Source organism: Euprymna scolopes, chromosome 32, assembly GCF_053919585.1.
Source record: "Euprymna scolopes isolate OS-2025 chromosome 32, ASM5391958v1, whole genome shotgun sequence".
Taxonomy (NCBI): Eukaryota; Metazoa; Mollusca; class Cephalopoda; order Sepiida; family Sepiolidae; genus Euprymna; species Euprymna scolopes.
In genome coordinates this window covers 84,824,396-84,841,277 of record NC_136513.1, presented here as the reverse complement: position 1 = coordinate 84,841,277, position 16,882 = coordinate 84,824,396, and the positions used below count along the sequence as shown (strand labels likewise).

Below are 16,882 nucleotides of genomic sequence, written 5' to 3'. Positions count from 1 at the left end.
TCAACATTTTTTTTATTATTTTGCATAATTAATGATGGAAGTATTTTTCTGTTTATTTCCTGAACATCTGTCAAAAATAAATAAATAATTTGTCCATTCTCTTGAAAAAAAGAATAAAATTTTTCTCTACTTTCACATAACTATTTACAGTGTTCGTGTAAAGCATTCATCTGTTCTTTTTATAATAAAAATTCCGTTTTCAAAGAGAAACGTTTACTGCCAAATTTCTTTTTTAAAAAAAAGTGCAAGTTTTCCTGAAAAAAAAAATTCACTTAACCGAAAAAATTAATTTATTTTTTGGGGAAAAAATAACAACTTTTATTGATTAAAAAAATTGCAAAAAATAATAAAAGTAAATAAACGAACAAAATGCAATGTTTTTTGAGGAATGTGTTCCATTTTAACAAACTGAGCCACAGCAACGCGTGGCCGGGCACAGCTAGTATATATATATATATATATATATATATATATACATTAGAATGAATTATACGAGTTAACCAGTGTTTCAGCGTTAATACTTCCCTTTTATCGCTACAAGACTAACTGAATATTAAATTTTTAATAATATCAAAAGTAATTTGGTGTGAATTAAAACTGATCAGTATATATATATATATATATATATATAAACAGAAAATAGCACTCTTTGTAAAATTAGTGTGTTTGGAGGAATGCTCATCTAAATGTTTCAGTATCCATAACAAAGGGATAAAAAAAAAATGTCTGTTTTTTTTCATTATGGGCGCCGTGCTAAATGAGCTACAGCTGCCGCGGTTTTTAAAAAATGGTCCTCGGAATTTCTTGATGAAAATTCCGCTCAGAAACGCAACTGAGTGCCACTGACGGCAAGGGCGTCATTAGATATTGACGGTGTAAGACTCCGAGAATGTCTCACCATTCAAAATATATACGGATTACACAGGATCAGACATATCTCTTATACTTATTTGCACATTTGTATAACAAACCTACAATAATTAATTATTTTTACAATTATTAATATATTATTTCATCCAAATCGCAATTTCACATTATTTAAAAAATTATAACTATGTAGGTTTTGCAATTAATTTGTTTTATTTGCAAATAATTCAACTTTATTTGACAAGACGGAATGTTTGGATCGCAAACAAGGGAAACAATTCTGCAAAGCTTTTAGTTATATTTTTATTAAAAATATCTTGTTGCGTTTACCAACTTATTTTTTTTTTTAATTAATTGCAAAACCTACATAGTTATAATGGTCTGTCACAAATTATTAAAATTTTGTTTAGACAAATAAATAAATAAATATATAAAGCCGATGAAGCAGGTTTACTCATACAAAGCAATTCCGGTTTTGTAAATGGCGGGAAGTAAAACGATGTTAGTTCATTTGAAGACACAGTCGTTTCTTTTATCAATCTGAGCATTCTCGTATTTTTATTTTTATTTTTATGCATCAATAAAAAAAAAATGTTCGAAATAAATTAAATTTTACAGGGTGGACCGATAAGATTTTCGCCATAGAAAAGACGACATTATTTCATTTCTGTTTAATGAAAACCGGTTTCCTTTTTTATTTGTGACAGACCATCTACTAGTTGCCTAGTTTTGTACAAATTCCAAGGCGCTAGTAGCCTTCTAACATGTCGGAAAGTGACACAATGTTCAACTAGCGAGATCAGTGATGCGCCTCTCTACAACCCATGCTCTCTACCGATCCAAGTTATGATAACAGGACCATTGCCAGCATCCTCAAAATGCCACGAATAATAGGACGTGCCCAGAGTGTTAAAAAAATGTTTCTGGCCACGATTCTGGTCTTTGGTGTGGTTTCAAGTGAGGACCACATCACGTCATCTCAAATTTTCAGAGTCGGCTTAAAAGTCGACACTAAAGTGTACCTGGATGTGTTGAAGACTGTGGTGATCCCCTGGTGTAATCAGGTGGCCACTGATAGACCCTGGGTATGGCAGCAGGACTCCGCGCCGGTCCACAAGTCCAAAGACATCCAGGTTCGGCTTCAGAAGGAGTGCTACGACTTTGTACCCTTCTCTCACTACCCTCCCCCCCCCCGACCTGAACCCGCTGGACTACTTCATTTAGTTAATAGTCGAGACCATCACCAACGTGACCTCCCATAACAGAACCAGTCTGATCGCCGCCGAGTATGCGCTGAGTTCCCGCCGGTGCTTGTTGAAAAGGCATGCTCTCAGTCCCGGATCCGTATCGAGGCGGTGATTGAGGCTGAAGGCGGCTACATTGAATAGATGTCAGCTCTGCTACATAATCAAGTTACCTGACTTAATATTTTCATTAAAAGTTTTAAAATAAAGCTGTAGTGTTGTTTTCTTTAGGGCGATAATTTTACCAGTAAATCCACCATTCATCTTCATTTTGTTTGTATAAATTTTATCCGTCTTAAATAAAAAAAATGATTCGTCATTTAAATAAAAATTAAATTAAATTGTATTTTAACCTGAAATTTAAAAAAAAAGGTTTGTTTTACAATCCAAAAGAAAGAAAAATGGTCAAAAACAAATTTATTACAAATAAATTTTAACAAAGGCAAGATCAGTTACCCTTCTACCCAGCTGGAAAAGATTTTAGTGGTTTTAGTCACTTTAAAATGTTTACTCAGTTCGAAAAACATAGTGTTGAGCGTTAGGTTAGAAAAAAAATGGTCGCAAATTGACAGCTAATTCGTTGAAGTCTTGACAATGACTTAAAAATAACAATAAAAAACACCCAATAAATTTCACGAGAACATTTATTTGCTGGATTTCTAAGAATATTTTGTTATATTTTAATTTTTAAATCATTATCGAAACTTTAAATATTTTCGTGAAAATTTGCAGCCATTTTTTGTTCTCGCCTAACGCTCAACACTATATTTTATTTCGAACCGAACAAACGTTTTAAAGTGAGTAAAATCATTAAAAACTTATCCAATAGGTAGAAGAGTAACACACCTTGCTTTTGATATCATTTATTTATTATGTATTTAATTTTTGACCATTTTTTTTTCGTGCCAATGGGTAATGTAAAACAAACCCAAGAATTTTTATTGGTTGTATTTTATTGCACGAAAAATTAATTCCTGAATATACTAATATTAATTAGAAGAACATTAATATGTGTTTTTTTTTACAAACATGTAAGACAAAAACAATTTTAGTTGAGGCTTTTATTTTTCACCTTTATATAATTGTTGTATAGCCGTATATGTATCTCTCTCTCTCTCTCTCTCTCTCTCTCTCTATATATATATATATATATATATATATATATATATATATATATATATATATATATATATATATATATACCCTCTGCTTCCCTTTTTGTTACCAAGTAAGATCTATGACTTACTTGTAGTTTTATTAAATACTTTTGCAAGCAAAATCCGATCCCGCATTTTGCTAAATCCTACCCTCTGATGAGAAGGAAAGTATTTCTTCGAAACTCCGCGGATTAAGGACGATCCACTTATTCAGTGTTTCCTTTTTAAAATTAAATATGTTTTTAACTCTTTTTCAATTGTGAGGTAAGGGTTGCGCAATCTCAACCACCCTACTACTGAATCGGCACTAGTTGAGTCCAGTAGCAAGGAGAAGTGTTAGATGACTGGAAACAATGTCGAGGTAAGCAACTAGAATTTCTCAAATGGTCACCCATTTTAGTACTGACCAGGCTCAACGTTGCTTGACTTTGGTGACATAACGCGAAACGTGTGTCAACGTAACTATGCCGTATATACGGCTTATAATTGCTGTTTAAATATTTTTTAATCTCTTACATATTCGTTTGAATCACACACACACACACACACACACACACACACACACACACACACACAAATCAATTATACCAGTCATCATAGGAGCAACTGGGCTTATGAAAAAGAACTTTAAAAAGTACATAGCAAGCATACCCGGTGAACCAAGTGCAAGTGAAATACAAACGATTGCACTGAAAGGGACGGCTAGAATCCTGAAAAGATCTCTTGGTTGGACTCACTAAAATAGGGGTAAATGTCAGACATCTGGTTGGATGTCCCATCCCCTAGAAGAAAAAGTTTAAGAAAAATGAAAAAAAAAAAAAAAAAAAAAAAAAAATCCCACCAATCTGCGTTGAAGAAAGTTCAATTATTTACAGTAACATTTTTGAGATGAGGATTGGTTATTCGTATTATTTGGATTCTTCGGACTACTGCTCTCATTTTCACAACGTTTCGGTCGATGTTAACTCCGACCTTCAGATTTTGCAAGGAAACAAGATGTTTTAAGATAAGGGTTGATTATTTATACTTGTATTGGTCGGACTATTGTTCTCATCTTGAGTGTGATTAGTGCAACGTATCGGTCGGATTTTCCTTCGACCATCTTCAGGCATGTTGGTTGTTACTTGCAAAAAGAAAGGAGAAAAGTTACTACCGATTTTTATTAAAAGTTGCCTCCCCCCTTTGTCAACCAATTTCTTCTTCTCACAGATTCGAAACAATGAAAGCCTTACTCACAGAAATACGAAATTATTTACGAAGCCGGCAACGTTTCTCCTTTTTTTTTTTTCAAACAACAACCGGCGTGCACGATGAAGATCGAAGGACAATCCGACCGAAACGTTGGGCTCAAGATGAGAACACTAGTCCCGATCAATACAAGTAATGTGAGATGCTTTTCACTTTGCATGCGTCACAAACTCTTCCGTTATATTCGTTAAGTGACAGACATTGAACATTGTCAGTTACTTTGATAGGAACACATATCTACGGATTCGCTATTGTCTCGCATGCGTGAGGCTTCATTGGATGAGGTAACACTCGCCGTCTGGGTTGAAATTTTATCAATATTTTACTTCTTGAATTGAATATTTTCACGACTTCTCTATTACCTCATTCCTGTTTCAGTGTAGGACGGTCGCGCGCACGCGCACACACACACACACACACACGCACACCCACACACACACACACACACACACACACACACACACACACACACACACACACACATACATATATAAAGCGGGAAATTTCCAGGTTGATATCCAAATGCGCATATATTCACTGAGGGAGATGCGTCAACAGTCTTCGTTAAGGCATGCATCTAGGAGAAGAAAACTCCAAGGAAAAAATCTGCGGACTACTATATGCTCTGTCCTGTGGCAGTTATTTGCACCGACAAAGGTTAGCAGTGATACCAAAAAGTGTGGCTGGTTCTACATAAAGCCTTCACCACTATAAGTAAATTATCTGTGTGGATTTTCAGCAACTTAGTTGTGGCGAAAGCTCATACATCGAAATCGATGGGAGAGGCAATCAATCATATATATATATATATATATATATATATATATATATATATATATATATATATATATATATATATATATATATGAAGTGAAATTGTCTCTGTGTGTGCCTGTGTGTGCACATTTCCACTACTCTGTGAATTTTCAGTCTACAGACTCGAGATTTGACATAAGGGTTATTGAGATTTGGGAAAATCTTTTTAATTGGTTTTCGGCCAGAAATTTGGCTGTCAAGAGGTCAATGTTCAACGATTTGCCCTTTGAAAACTCTACCAAGCTTCTCCGCCAATTTTGGGTCTAAACACTTGAAATTTTAGATGTAGGTTACTTGGACATGGATCAAACTTTTTGATTTGATTGGAGCCCAAAACATTAAGTGTTAAGGGATTATATTTTCGATACTTATTGGAGGAATTTCTGTACAAAACATATCTAAGAACACTGCCAGGCATATAAATTAGCTTTCGCACAATTTTTTTTATTTCAGTTCAAACTAGGCCGAAAAGCCGCTGAAACAGCTCGCGATATCAATGAAGCGTTTAGCCCAGGAACCACTATTGAATGCACAGTACAATGGTGGTTTAAGAAATTTCATAGCGGCGACACGAATCTTGAAGATAATGAGCGTAGTGGTCGGCCATCGATTATACGTCCACGAAGCTTCACAACACTTCTCAAAGCCAGAGTTGCATCAAAAGAAGTCATGATGCCTGTTTGGTGGTCTGCGACTGGTCTTATCCATTATATTTTTTAATGCAGGCGAAACCATTACGGCGGAGAATACTGTCATCAAATGGATGAAATGCACCAGAAATTTCGACAACAACACCCAACATTAGTCAACAGAAAAAGGCCCAATTCTCCTCAACGGCAATGCCCGACTGCGCACTGCTAAACTGACCGTGCAGAAGTGAAACGAATTAGGCTACAAAACTCTGTTTCATCCTCCAAACTCTCAAGACCTCTCACCCAGCGACTACAACTTTTTCAAACATCTCAACAACTTCTGCGTGATAAATGACCCAAAAACCTAAGCCATATCAAAAATGATTTCAATAACTTTATCGCCACCAGAGCGCAAGCACACACACACACACACACACACACACACACACACACACACACACACACACACACACACACACACACACACACACACACACACACACATACATATATAAAGCGGGAAATTTCCAGGTTGATATCCAAATGCGCATTTATTCACTGAGGGAGATGCGTCAACAGTCTTCGTTAAGGCATGCATCTAGGAGAAGAAAACTCTAAGGAAAAAATCTGCGGACTACTATATGCTCTGTCCTGTGGCAGTTATTTGCACCGACAAATTACTGGCACAAATACACTTGTGTTGATTCTTATGATGCTTATTTCGACCAATATTTTTTTTTAACCGAAATATGTTCATCTGAAACCGCAAGAACTTTCTTGTCAACCTGATAACACCAATTTGGCGTAAAACACTCATTCCAAGTCAACGGGCTATAATTTTTACCCGGTTTCTTTCTCTTAATATGTCTGTCTGTCTGTGTCAATTCCACTTTTTCTTGGAAACTACTGAACTTTGGATGAACCTTTGTTATAAAATGCTGAGAACTAAGTAATATGATATCCGTTCAATGCACAATCATAGATTAATAGGAATTATTAGGAATCAGTCACCACAATACCACATTTACTCTAAAAGTTTTTTCAGAAACCACTGAGTTGATCTGGTTGAAATTTCGTATGATCATTATTGTGATAAGGTGTAACGAATTAAGTATCATGGTATCCGTTCGATACACAATTAGAGATTAATAAGGATCAATAGGGAATAGTATTTAATGCAAGAATGAGCACAAATTTAATTACATTCAATCATCAGGTTGATGTACAGTACCCATTCTAAGCCAACGGTCTATAACTTTTACCCGTTTTTAAGGCTAAAAGATTTAGTTCATTGTAATATTGTTGTATAGCCGTGTATGTTATGGTCCTGGATATGACCTTAAACTATATCCGATGGTTAGGCCCCAGCTTGCAGGCCTTAGGGAATGTGGAGCCACCCTTTAATTGCTCTGACCCGGAGTGGTAGTACCTGTTAGGGTCCTAACTATGGGTTAAATAGAATACGACTTAAAAAACAAATATACTATATTAAAAAATTGTTCTTCAAAATCTTTGGATTCGGCATTAAATAACTTGAAAATGGTTGATATGCCGTAAAACAAAACAACCAACCAACCAACCGTGTATGTTATAGTTCGTGCATATTGTGGGTGTATATAGCTTATATCTATACGAGACGCCACTAACCTCTTTATATGCTTGTGTAAAATATCGTTATTTTAATTGTGTTGTTATCGTCTAGTGTGTATGAACGGACATTCCTACGTGTCTTTGTGATGTATGTATAATCTCTCCCCTTCATTGTATGCTTTATTAGAGTGGTGCAAAAATTATGTCGCTTTTTGACGTTCAACTATATATATATATATATATATATATATATATATATATATATATATATATATATATATATATACATAAAACTAGCCTCTTTATCCGGCGTTGTACGGGTGTTTGAAGTTGGTAGTACGTAGGCGGGCTCGAATCCATACCGCGAAGAGGAAAAGCACGTGAAAAAAAGTGACGTATTTGTTGTTGCATCCATCACCAAACCTGAAGTGGCGAAGGTTTAAATTAAGGCTAGTAAATCGAAAAGGCGGGATGACTTTCGAAAATATCGGCGAAAAAAGCGACCCTTCCTTGTAGAAAAGTGCCCAGTTGAGGGTGAAGTAATGAATGTTTTTAGCCAATTTTTCGATATTTGTCGTCCGAAGGGTCGAACTTTAAACCGATACCGACGCGGTAAACATCCGTCACCTCTGTAGAAAGTTTTAGACAGACATACAAACATACATACATACATACATTTAAACAGACAGATGAGTTATAGATAACCAGATTTTTTTTCAGTTAAAAGAGATAAATTATGTGTAATTTTTGGGTGGAGGGTGTAAAAAATTATATTAGCCTAACTCCAAACCCTAAGTCTAGAGGGCAACAGTACCCCCACCCTACCCTTAAAAAATCCATTTTTTTTGTATCAACCTAATACATGTATAATCCTGTTCGTCTTTTGTGTGGGTGCATGTGTGCGGCACAATGAAGAAGCTCACTTTTGGGGAAGCTGCGGCTTCGGCATTAATAAACCTTATACCTTAGTTGTGCCTGACTGCTTTTGGGGAGGCGAGAAAGAAATGCGTTATTATTAGATAAAACATGACGGCTCCAGTAACTGTTGTCAATTAGGATTAGAGTAATATTTAGATAAGTCAATACGATCTGACACACCATATTCGGAAGGTAAAGGTAAAAAGAACTCGTCAACAAAAACTAAACAATGATCAAATGTTATGTATATTTCTTTCTCTCTCTTTTTTTACATAGGCATCAACACTTATCAAGGCGAGGAGGCCACTCGAGGATAAGGGTTAACGAGTGTACAGGAGAAATTGGACAATACAGTAATCATTAGTAATGAAAATTCGGTAAATTTGTTAACTTATATGGAACGGCTAATCAAGGACTTGTTTACGTTAGACTTGAAGACAACCATATTGTAGTTAGCCGGAAAGCAGGAAAATGGAAGACAGTTCCACAGGCGTGCAGTTCTAAGAAAGAAGCTTTGTCCATGGAATCTACGTTTAGGTCTAGGCACAGATAAAATTATTAATAGTGTTTTCAGCTAGACGAGTGTTTCTTATGGAAGTTTAGCGAGGGGGGACCATAGATTGAAGCTCAGTCGAACACTTTCCATGAAAATAACGATACATCAGAGACAAACTCGCAACATCTCTTCTGTGAGACAGAGGTTGCAGGGAAGAGAAAAGGACATATCCTACGAGGCTACGAAGTCTATTTTGAACTCTCTCTCTCTCTCTCTCTCTCTCTTTCTTTCTCTCTTTGACTCTATTTCTTTTTCAATAAATAAATAAAGAAAAGAGAATTGCATGATATTTGTATTGTTTTTAAACAGTCGAAGCTTGGATCTTGTGTGCGACAGACGGTCGCATGCTAACGATGCATATAGTAGTTTTGCGCCGGTCGACGACAGACGGTCGAGAATGGATTTCAAAGTTAAATACCCCTTTTAATTGTTAAGAATAAATAATTTTATTTTTTTTATATAAAAAAACATGTCTTGTTCGCTTAATCCATGCAGCGTTAAATTTCAGCCCAACGTTCCTGTTATAAACAATGATGATACACCCCGTCCGCAATTACGTCAAGACGAGACACATGCCAACTGGTTATAGTCGAAGCCATGTTAATGTTTCTATCGTCCATGTACCTACGTTTGATATCGTTTGAGATCGTTTATTCCCTTGCCGTTCCCATGACGTTTCTCAACCAACTCTCCTCGGGTGCACAACCTATGGTATCATATTGATGCCATAACATCAGGATGGAGCCTGAGTTATGACAAAACGCTACATCGGTCTTTGCTACTAAATGATCACGACCGTGATCACATGTGTACCGCGGCAAAATAGTATTTTAGATATAATTCTTTAACAAGCACATATATAACATCTCTGTGTGGAACACCAGACAAAGGTGAACATACCTTCTTGTATTGTTTCTTTCGACTTCTGGTTCTGTAAACGAAGGTACTTCACTCCGAAGGAAACACCGAAGAACAGGTTATATTTTACACATGGCTTTATTTTTAAGATATCAAATCTTCCCTCGGGGGTTGCAAACATTTCACTTTGTTTATACATCTTGCTATGTCGCCCGATATGCTACTGTGGGCGTAAAAACGACTCACCGATCGCTGAAACGATCTTCGGTAGACTAACTCTCTCCCTGACTCGTATTTATAAAAACCTATTTCTTTGTTAGTTATGCACTTTACGTAAGGAGGTCAATTATTGCTTTGCTGGACTAAATTCCAAGTCCCTTTATTATTATAACTCTGTATATTTTATTGCGGCTTTAAAATAGTTGACTCATCAGTAAATTTCAAATCTGTTTCAAATATTTAACTCATAACATTATTACTTTATTGAAATATTCTATAGTTCAACTAGCGGGGGGTACCCGGCCTTGCCCGGTTGTTTGGAGGTTTGTATGTTAAAAAAAAAAACGTTAGCCGGATGTTTGAAGGTGTAAAAGAAAAAAAAGTTTCAGTAGGAAGGTAGGATTGAACCCCGAAGCCTTGACGCAAAGGTGGAAACGAAAAGGGGGAAAAAGCCAGACACCTAACCATCTCGGACACGAAGGGAGAGGAATTGATTATTGTGTTAAGTTAACGTTTATAAAGTGAAATACACAGGTGCAAGGAAGTAAAGTGGCGTGATGTTTGACCTAGTTTTGCGCTGCAAGCTAGTTACTGTTTCCTCCGCCCCATCATTCGCTTTTCGAAGACGCGGCGATCGAAAATAGCCGGTAAAAGTAGGGCAAATTAAATACACACGCGACTCCCTTTCTTAAGTCGTAGTTATTATAATTTAGACGTGATATAAAAAGTTTTAAGAAAGAGCGAGCCAACCCAGAAGGCCGACGAAAATAGCCTTTTGCGGACATACAGAAAAAGTGCCTAGAAAGGTTGCCTTCATCACGGCTTATGGGAGCCCTCTCCACCCCAATACACACACACACACACAAATATACACGGTGCTAGTTGGCCGTTGACCCAGAAAAAGAGTTCATTCGCCCTTTGGAAGGTCTTGTTTTTAATCCTCCAGGGAGACTAGCCGCCCTCCTCACCAAACAAGTCTGGTGGGGGAACCAGTTTAGTCGCCGGTGACCCGACCATGAGGCAGGTAGTACTAGGTTACATGGTACCAGTAGCATATGACATGAACTGACACAATACATACATACATACATTTTCGCTTTTGTATTTATGGATTACATTGTGCATTATTTCCATCGTCCATCGATGCATGCGGTTTCATGCAAACAGTGTAAATCCAACCTACAAGTTGTTAATATACAACAATGAGCGATTAGGATTTCTTATGTTTACATAACTACTAGCAGGCCGCCCGGTGTTTCCCGGTCCCAAAATACGCATAAATATATTTTCATTCGTCCAGAAAGTAAGGCATGTACACTTCTTGCAAGTAAAAAAAAATACTCGAGCTGAGATCGAAACCAAAACCTAAAGACAATGAGTTAAGTACGATAACTATTAGACCAGCTTGACACGATCTTTAAAAATGTTTTCAAACTTACTTATTCTTAACATAAGAAATCTACCATGTGAAACATTCACGCATGCGCATTCGTGAAACAGCAAACAGATAAAAGTCCAATCACTCCCACGTAACAATTTTTCAATTTTGTACAGTGCTCTTTTCCGGACAAACAACCGACTAAAAAGTTTTCCACATGTCTGATACCATACATACGAAATTTGAAATCTGTAGATAAAAACTTCATGGAATATATAGGCTTATAATTGTCCTCACGCACACGTGCTCACCTTTATAGGGCCCTGTAGGTGGGGCATTAGAATACGCCGACTGCCCCCCTGCAGAGGGTAAAAGTCCCTCAATGGGGGTCCTGGATATGATCTTAAACTATATCCAGTGGTGAGGCCCCAGCTTGTGGGCTTTGGGGAGTGTGGAGCCACCCTTTAATTACCATTGCTCCCAGGTCCACTCTGACCCGGAGTGGTAGTACCTGTTAGGGTCCCAACTATGGGTTAAATAGAAACCGACTTGAAAACAACAAATATATTCTATTAAAAAAAATTTTTCTTCAAAATCTTTGGATTCGGCATTAAATAACCCGAAAAGGGTTGATATGCCGTAAAACAAAACCAACCAACCAACCAACCAACCAACCAACCAACCAACCAACCAAATCACCTTTATAGATATATAAATAGTAATCTTTATCTGTATTAGTAATTCTAAAAGAAATGAAAATTTTACTAGTGAGACCTGTGGAAATTCCACTGTGAACTCTTTCGTATGTAATATATTGATGTTGACATTCTGTGGATGCTTAGCATAAATGGAGACGCCCTCGTATTATTTATTATTATTTTGTTAAAACTGCAAAATTATTTATCTAATCTAGCAGGGACGCCCGGCGTATCCCGGTCGTACAATACGCTTAAATATGATATTTATATTTACGCAGATTTCGTCTATATTATTATAGAGTCAATTTTCTATTGATTCTTATATATTGTAAAGTTGTGATTTAAAAAATAAAAAAATTATACCCATATGGCCTTGATGCATCAGCTTGAATCGAAACCGAAACCAAAACAAGAATGTATATATATATATATATATATATATATATATATATATATATATATATATATATATAAATATATATATATATAAATATATATATATAACTTGAGTGCCATCAGCTATAATTGAAACCGAAACTAAAACTTATGAAGAATTCTTGGTAAAATTATTCATAAAAAAAGAAATGACTTGAGTGCCATCAGCTATAATCGAAACCGAAACCAAAACTTATGAAGAATTCTTGGTAAAATTATTTATTACAAGAACTGGAAAGTCATAACAATTAAATGACATTCACTCGGAAGAAAATAAAGGATGTAAGCGTGACACACAAAATAAAAGCACACGCGCTATCCTATTGATATATAAATCTTCGCGTTCTTTCGTGTTATCGTTGCAATTCATACTATTTACAATCGGAATGGAACAATTATTTTGCCCGCAGCAATTCCACGTGAAACCAGATTAACAAAAACAATGATAAACGCTCGACTCACTGGCAAATGACTTTTGATAACTCCGCTCGGCCATTGTATGCAGCGTACTGAAACCGGTCGATAAACCCAGTCGGACTCCTAACAGATTATGCGCCGTCAACAAGGCACTAAAATATCACAGCCAGTTTTCATTGTGAATAGGCTATCAAATTCCTGCAAGTCCAAAAGTTTCTTGCTAAACGACAGCTACAAAACTGCGATTCACAGAAGAAAGTCTGTTCTCTAAGTAACGACTGCAACTTCCGGAAATTGAATGCCGACGAAAATTAGAGACGAGCCTCTCGTATTCTCGCATCGTCGTAATAATAATAGTAATAATATTGAAGTTGCATATCTATGAGTTCTCTATTCTAATTCCATCCTCATTCCCATGACCCAATCACCACCCCACAAAAAATGATGCCAAATAGTCGAGAAGGCTCAAGGATGATGGAAAGACTGTGGAGAAAGCGCTGATCAGACCTCCGCTGGACAAATGCCAAGAGAACTGGTACCTTGGAGAGACTTATTGTCACTCGAACTCAAGTGGACACCAATGGCCGCTACTAGCGAGAAATCAATGGTAAGCGGCCGTTGCGATAATGCAAATTCATTTGAAAATATTATCGAAAGAAGTGGAGAGTACTGGAAATCTGAGACTTGTGGGCACTCAGCTTCCAGGGAACACCACAGGTTGTTCTCAAGGAGAGATCCTTTATGACCTGTGTGAAAGCTCCTTGTGAGCCAATAATAATAATGATGATGATGATAATAATAATAATAATAATAATAATAATAATAATAATAATAACAGTAATAATAACAATAACAACAATAATAACAACAATAATATCGATAGTAACAATAATAATAATAACAATAACAAAAATAAAAACAACAATCGCAATAATAATACGAAGGGCGTGCAATAAGTAATGCCCCTGGCCCACTCCCCATAGGAGTAGAGCAACGAAACTTGGCACAGTTATTAGTCTTTCTCTACATAGGAACCACTCAGAGTTATGCATTTCTCCCATCGTTTGATGCAGCTCTGGAGACCGTTTTTTGTAGAACACCCCAGGCTGGTCCTCCAACCATGACGTGACTTCGGAAATCAAGACTGCATCATTTGGAAAACGCTTTCCTTTCAAAAACAACTTCATCGCTGGGAAGAAGTGAAAGTCAGAGAGTGCAAGGTCAGGAGAGTAGGGAGGATGGGGAAGGATTTCATAACCACACACCCGTGCTTCTGATCTAGCGACATGCGAGTTGTGCACCGGAGCGTTGTCCTGCAGGAGGAGGGTATCTTTGCTGATCTTGCCCCGCCTCTTGATTTTGATAGCTTCTCTTAATTTCCTCAAAAGTGAAGCATAATAAGCTCCTGTAATTGTGGTACACTTTGCCAGGAAATCTGTCATCACTATTCCGTCCTGGTCCCAGAAGACTGTGAGCATGACCTTACCAGCGGAGGGCTGCACCCTTGCCTTCTTTGGAGGTGGTGAGTCCAAGTGCTTCCACTGCATTGACTGGGCTTTGGTCTCTGGATCATAGTGATGGACCCAGGTTTCATCCTGTGTAATCAGTCTTTCGAAAAAACTTTGTTTCATCTTCTTGGCACATCTCCAAATTCATCCTTGAGCACTCGACGCGTTCTCGCTTCTGGAATGGTATGAGCAACCTGGGAATCCATCTGGCAGACACCTTATGCATATGCAAGTGATCATGAATGGTACTTTCCACAGACCCTGTACTAATCTTGACATCTTGGGCTATTTGGCGGATAGTAATGCGCCAATCTTTCAAAATGGCAGCCTCAACTTGACGGACAGATGCCTCATCAATGGCAGAAGGGGGACGACCAGGTCTGGGAGCTGTTTCCACAGACTTCCGGCCATGTTTGAATTCACGATGCCAGAGTTTTACAATATCATATGATGGGGCATTATCACCATAAGTTTCTTTCATTTCATCAAAAGTCTCCTGTGGTGTACGTCCTTTCAAATACAAAAACCGCATCACTGCTCGACATTCAACAGGCTCCATTTCACACATGACTCAGTTCAAACACATGACTCAGTTCAAACACATGTAAAAAATGACAATAACTTATTGATTTTTCATGATCGTCGTATGTAACTTTTGGATTTTTCATGGTCTGACATTTTTGATTTTTCATGATCCTCGTATGTGACATTTTGTATTTCTCATGGTCATCGTATGTAACATTTTTGTTGTTCAATTACCTTCTTATGTGACTTTTTTGATCTTTCATTACCATCGTATCTGACTTTTTTGAGTATTTATAATCCTTCTATGTGACATTTTTGGTTATTTGATGTGGCCTTTTTGATTATTCATTATCCTTGTAGATGACATTTTTGATTTTCCATAATCATTGAATTTGACTTCATTTTCCACGATCTTTGTATGTGACTTTTTAATTTGAATGATCTTCGTATGTGACTTATTTATTTTTTATATTTATAGTATGTGTCTTTTTTATTTTTCAGGATCCTCGTATGTGACTTTTTAGATTTTTCATGATCCTTGTAAATGACATTGTTGATTTTCCATGATCATCGTATGTGACATTTTGATTTTTTCATGATCCTCGTATGTGTTATTTTTATTTTTCAATATCCTCGTATGTGACTTTTTATGATCCTCGTGTGTGACATTTTTAATTTTCCTGATCCTCGTATGTGACATTTTTTTTCATGATCCTCGTATGTGAAATTTTTTATATTTCTGATCCTCGTATGTGACATTTTTGAATTTTCATGATCCTCGTGACTTCATTTTTCATGAACCTCGTTGTGACATTTTTTATTTTTCATGATCCTCGTATGTGACATTTCTTATTTTTCATGATCCTCATATGTGACATTTTTAATTTTTCATGATCCGAGTATGTGACTTCATTTTTCATGAACCTCGTATGTGACATTTTTCATTTTCATGATCCTCGTATGAGATATTTTTGATTTTTCTTGATCCTCCTATGTGATTTTTTGACTTTTTATGATCTTTTAATGTGACTTTTTTATTTTTCATGATCCTCGAATGTGACTTCATTTTTCCAAATCCTCGTATGTAATATTTTTGATTTTTAATGATCCTTGTATGTGACATTTTTATTTTTGATTATCCTCGTATGTGACTTCATTTTTCATGAATGTCGTATGTGACATTTTTTTTATTTTTCATGATATTTGTATGTGACTTTTTTATTTTTCATGATCTTCGTATGTGACTTCATTTTTCATAATCCTCGCATGTGGCATTTTTTATTTTTCATTAACCTCGTATGCGAAATTTTTTTATTTTTCATGATCCTCATATGTGACATTTTCAATTTTTCATGATCCTTGTATGTGACTTCAATTTTCATTAACCTCGTATGTGACATTTTTTATTTTCATGATCCTCGTATGAGATATTTTTGATTTTTCTTGATCCTCGTATGTGGTATTTTTTATTTTCTTGTTTCTCATATGTGATTTTTTTTACTTTTTATGATCTTTTAATGTGACTTTTTTGATTTTTCATGATCCTCGAATGTGACTTCATTTTTCCAAATCCTCGTATGTAACATTTTTGATTTTTAATGATCCTTGTATGTGACATTTTTATTTTTGATTATCCTCGTATGTGACTTCATTTTTCATGAATGTCGTATGTGACATTTTTTTATTTTTCATGATATTTGTATGTGACTTTTTTATTTTTCATAATCTTCGTATGTGACTTCATTTTTCATAATCCTCGCATGTGGCATTTTTTATTTTTCATTAACCTCGTATGCGAATTTTTTTTATTTTTCAT

General features: G+C 36.2%; 1 protein-coding gene and 1 pseudogene across 2 annotated transcripts in view; both read right to left on the bottom strand.

The window, feature by feature from the left end:
• LOC145256460 (acylphosphatase-1-like) overlaps positions 1 to 16,882 on the bottom strand; it is a 417,812-nt gene that overhangs the window by 115,582 nt on the left and 285,348 nt on the right. The gene's annotated exons all lie outside the window — the stretch shown is intronic.
• On the bottom strand, positions 742 to 863 carry LOC145256692 (U11 spliceosomal RNA; annotated as a pseudogene).